Consider the following 4,037-nt stretch of genomic DNA (forward strand, 5'->3'; position numbering starts at 1 on the left):
AAAATAAAAACATGTCATGAAACAACAATTCAGAGATTCAAACTGGACTCAGCACAACTCCAACATCAGTTCATCATTAACAACAGAACACGTCTTTCCAACAGCACAGACATTTACATTTAATACTCTGTCACACTTGTTCTCCACGTCTGAACACTTTCAACATGTTTCCAAACAGCAGCACAACATCATCATCTGCAGATTTCTCTGTTCTGTTCCTTCTGCTCAGGTTCTCCACAATCTTTGCTCTCCACACAAACCAGTTCAACACTTTTCTTTCTGTCTTAATGTTCCAAGAAGACCTGTGACCCAGAATAAAAACCTGGTTAGAAAATAATCCAACAACTCTCCCCGGTGTCATGTGACTCAGTAGTGTTACAAAGTTACAGCAGCAGAAAGTATTTTTCTGTAACAGTGGACTCTTCACTCCTGACCTATACTGACCAGCTGACATTCAGTGTTAGATTTGTGAGTAAAGTGTTGTAAATAACCAAACAATTTGTTGGCTTTGAACCAAATAAGAGTCACAGAGGGGAGAGTCTGGCTGACACTGGAATGGCTATCCATGACAGTTTGAGATTAGTTTTTGCAAACTGCAGAGGTCAGCTATATGACAATGCAAGAGATAAACATATTGAGAGAGAATAACTTACAGCAAAATCACAAAGTTTACATTTGGATTATAACACAGGGCCGATTCTAGGATCAGACCTTTAGGGGTGCTCAGCCCCTAATTAGAATGTAGCATGCATACAATGCCTTGCAAAAGTGTAATTGGTGAAACATTGGGGGCTTAGCCTAGCCCATAAAACTTAATATCTTCACATAATAATTGCCCCCCCCCCCCCCCCCCCCCCCCCCCCACACACACACACACACTCCAAAGTTAAGTCTCACAACAACACTATTTACTGTGTTAAACACTTATTTTCCTGCATTCTGGTGTTTTTCTGCACCAATTTCTGCCTTTTCTGCATCAATTTATTGTGGAAATTATTTATGTAAGGGGACACACAAAATTCAGGTGGTTGAATCTTTGTTTCACTGGCTGCTTTTAAATGGCCTGCAGGCTGGCAATTCTACCTTCAGATGTTAGGACTGATTACTCGTTTGATCGTCCTTGAAGCTGAATTGTGGTGAATATTTAAGAACATTTTGATATTTTATGACCTTGTAACTGATTATTTAGTCCAATCTTAAATGTGCAATTGTAATACTGACTGCCTTGGCCAGGACACTCTTGGAAAAATAGTTTTTCTGGTTTAATAAAGGTATAATAAAACAATCTAAAACTGTAACAGAATATAATGCAGAGCAGCTCTCAGGCATTCTGTGTTGCTTACAGATATGTTTTTCCTGTAGATCAACTTTTAATATCATCACTGCTGAATCAACACACAGTGATAAACTCCTGGACTTTAATAGCTCCTGTGTTTCAGCAGGTTTTCTGCTCATGTTCAAAGTTCTGCACATTCAGAATCTCACTGGGTTCTCTGACATTTCCAGAATAAAGAATATTTTGAGAGGTCAAACAGGAGAAATCATAAACGGTCCACCTGTTTTTTTTTTTTTTAAGTAGTCGATTGATTATAAAATTTGTGATTTATTGTCATTCATAAAAACATCTCAAAACATCTCACTATTTATTAGCCTACTTATAAACTGCAGCTTGGAAAAGAACCTGGGGGGTTAAATGCTAATCTCTAATAACTTTTGAAAACAGAATGTACTTATTATTGTGGCTAAAAGAGAGTATTTGCAGTGACAGAAGATGGAGAATAAAATAACTAGATCAAAACCAACTACATAAACCGTGGAACAGCTGCTAGTTAATGTAGCCACGGCACAAATGTATTCAGTTCTCCTAATGTTCCACTTGTCTGTGATATTCCCTGTGTCTCACTCGGCCCTGACTCTCCCTGTTCTGTGGTCACTTCATCTCACATCTAGGAAAGCAACAAATGTTTGTGAACACAGAACGTCTCGGGTTACGTATGTAACCCTTGTTCCCTGAGAAGGGGAATGAGACACTGCATCGGTGATGAAAGGCTGAAATCATGAATGAAACTACTCCAATCCTATTGCCGTTGCTAGAACGTAGCGTGTGACGGCGTAACTGGAGGCGTATATAAGCACACCGGACACATCAGCTCTTTGCTATGAAGCAAGGCACTCCAGGTGGGGTGAGGTTTGGCGGACCGACACAGTGTCTCGTTCCCGTTCTCGGGGAACAAGGGTTTCATACGTAACCCGAGACTTTCCCCTTCGAGGGAACTCGAACTGCGTCGGTGACGACACTATGGGAATGAGATACCCACTAGGCCGCGCCGACACCCCCGCCTGCCCCCAGCGTGCAGTAACCCGTAGGCACGACTAAGAGGAGAGTGCACAGATGCCGGGTGCAGAAGGAAGGTCAAGACTGTAAAACAGGATGAAAGTGTGAGGAGTGGCCCAACCAGCTGCCTCACAAAAATCCAGGACAGAAGCCCCTGTGAGGAGGGCCCTAGAGGCTGCCATGCCTCGAGTAAAGTGCGCCCTTACGGCCATAAGTGAGGTGAGGGATGAAATGCCTGCAGCACCGTGGACCCTGCCATACTGGACAGAACCTTAGGGACATAGCCCGGACAGGGGTGCAGGATGGCTCTGACCCCCAGTCAGCGCTCTGAAAACCGCCAACATTTCCAGGCAATTTATGTGCCAAGAGAAATGATCTCTCTCGCAAAGCGGCCATCCCGTGAGTGAGCTGTCTGTCGAAATAATTATTTGGCGACATGACGCTCCCAACACGGGACCCTGGGACAGGAACCAAGGTTTCCTCCATACAGACAGGGAACAAAGGCACCTGCTCGTAACCCGTATCTGCCTGGTATGCCTGCAAAACCTCCATCGTGTGCAGGCTCGCACCAGACCGGCCCGCCGCCATGTAAGCCTTGCCCAGCAGAGCAGATGTCACGTGATGTAGCGCAAGCATGGGAAAACACACTGCCTGAACTGCTCACCAGCCATCCCCTCTGCCAGACTTCTTTACTGAAAGTAATGGATTCTGTTGGGCCCCATTTGATCTCTGTTTTCAGCAGCTCCCTATCTACTGGTTGTGTCCCTGATTATTTTAAAACGGCTTGCGTGAACCCACTTTTAAAGAAACCTGGTTTAGATCCCTCCCTCCCACATAATTTTAGACCAATTTCAAAACTGCCTTTTATTGCAAAGATTCTAGAAAGAATTGTGTCCAAACAGCTGCTCACTGTACTGGAAAATAACAAAATATTTGAAAAGTTTCAATCTGGTTTCAGGAAGTACCACAGCACTGAGACTGCCCTGCTTAAAGTCACCAATGACCTGAAAAGGGGACAGTTTCTCGATCTTATTTGACTTTATTTTATCCCTTTTATTTGATTCTATTTCATATTTATCTTAAACGTGTATTTTAGTCTTTTCAATGTTTTCTTGCTTTTATTTTGTATTGTTTTTGTAGTATTGTCTTTTGGGTATTATTGTCTTTACACTTGTTAAAGCATTTTGTAACTTGTTTTTGGAAAGTGCTCTACAAATTAAAAGATTATTATTATTATTATTATAAAAAGCAAAAGAACAAACCTGTTTCATCTGCTGTTCATCAGCTTAGAAACAGCTGCAACATGGTTATTTCTAGGGAATGCAGTTTGCTTTGCTTGCTGATTATCTGTAATTTAACTATTTCTAAAATTTTAAATCTCCATTAAAGTTTTGATAAGATCACTTTAAAATATAACTCTTGCTGCCTGTGCCTTTTATTATGGACATGTAGCCAACCAAACCGCTTGCTTTGCAGTAGCACAGGCTGCCAAAACAATCTGATTATTCCTGAAGCATCTAAACAATCTTCACAACACAGATAATTATTGTGGCAGTAAGAGGAGAGCAGCTGGTTGTTGAAGCAGGTAAACTACATACAGAGGAAGCTGTGCGTCGTGCGTAAAGCCCAACAGGACTGTTTTATTATCTCTCTCTGTGCATCTGAAAAATAAATAACAGCTGGTAGCTGCTGAGTGAAAGTC

The 4,037-nt window shown here is 42.0% G+C and overlaps 1 protein-coding gene across 1 annotated transcript in view; it reads right to left on the reverse strand.

The window, feature by feature from the left end:
* LOC123979978 (scavenger receptor cysteine-rich type 1 protein M130-like) overlaps positions 1 to 4,037 on the reverse strand; it is a 45,348-nt gene that overhangs the window by 27,874 nt on the left and 13,437 nt on the right. The gene's annotated exons all lie outside the window — the stretch shown is intronic.

Source organism: Micropterus dolomieu, linkage group LG12 (assembly GCF_021292245.1).
Source record: "Micropterus dolomieu isolate WLL.071019.BEF.003 ecotype Adirondacks linkage group LG12, ASM2129224v1, whole genome shotgun sequence".
In the NCBI taxonomy this organism is placed as follows: Eukaryota; Metazoa; Chordata; class Actinopteri; order Centrarchiformes; family Centrarchidae; genus Micropterus; species Micropterus dolomieu.